Source organism: Orycteropus afer, unplaced genomic scaffold, assembly GCF_000298275.1.
Source record: "Orycteropus afer afer isolate SDZICR_OR568_19922 unplaced genomic scaffold, OryAfe1.0 scaffold00599, whole genome shotgun sequence".
NCBI lineage: Eukaryota > Metazoa > Chordata > Mammalia > Tubulidentata > Orycteropodidae > Orycteropus > Orycteropus afer.
The window spans coordinates 661,348-662,559 of record NW_006922186.1 but is presented as its reverse complement, the minus strand read 5'-3'; positions in this window follow the sequence as shown (position 1 = coordinate 662,559).

Below are 1,212 nucleotides of genomic sequence, written 5' to 3'. Positions count from 1 at the left end.
TTTTTTTTTTTTTTTGTGTGTGTGTGTGTATGTGAAAATACTCACAGCAAAACCTGCTCCTATTCCACATTTTCTAGACATAATTATCAGTGACATTGGTTATATTCTTTACATTGTGTCAAACTTCTTGCTATTTTTGTTCTGGTGTTTTCATTTCTTTTGACTTAATCTCCCTGCCCTCCAACCTTTCCATCTGTTTTCAAATAGTTGTGCACCTTTTGGTCTCATATAGATAATTTTTTTAAAAGTGTAATATTCCAAGGGTGACAATTTCTGTATTCTTTGTGCTAAACTCTTACTTAATTTAAAGATGACTTCAGGGGATAATTTTTTGTGTGTGTCTGTGTATTGTTTGGGTGAAAGTTTATGGAACAAATTAGTTTTCCATTCAGCAATGTACACATGTTTTGTTTTGTTACATTAGTTTCAATTCCTTCTATATAACAGTACTCTTTTCATTTCCTCCCTTGGTTCCCCATATCCATTCGTCCTTTCCTGCCCTTTTCTGCCCGTTGAGCTTTGTTTTGGGACAAATGCTGGCCTTTTGGTATCATATTGCTAATTTTTCTGCAGTGTACGTTCCTCACGAGTGCTATTGTTCACTTCATAAGTGTGACTGTTGTTTGGCTGAAAGGTGACCCCAAGAGTAAGAGAAGATCAAGATTTGAAGGTTGTCTAAGGACCACAATCTCTCTGGAGTTCTACCAGGCTCTGTCAGAACAATAATTTTGTTCTTTTTTATACTTTGAATTTGGTTCTACATTTTTCTCACATCCTGTTCAGGGCCTTCTGTGGTCCTAATCAGAGTGGTGGGTAGTGGTAACAGGCTTAATATAATTCTTATGGTCTCTGGGAAGTGAAGGCTGTGGTTCACATGATCCATTAGTCCTTTGAACTAATTATTTCCATGCATCTTTGATTTTCTTCATTCTGCTTTGCTCTGGGTAAGGAGAGATGAACAGTTGCATCTTAGATGGCCTCTCACTAGCTTTTTATTATTATTGTTTTTTAAAATTGTGATTTGGGTGAAATTTTACAGAGGAAATTCGTTTTCTATACAACAATTCGTACACATTTTTTTTCATGGTATTGATTGCAATCCCCACAATGCAACAGCTCTCTTCCCACTTCCTCCCTGTGTTTGCCTTTTCCCTGTGTCCTTTCCTATGTATCCTTGTTGTCTGAGCTGTCTCTCTGTGCAAATACTGCCTT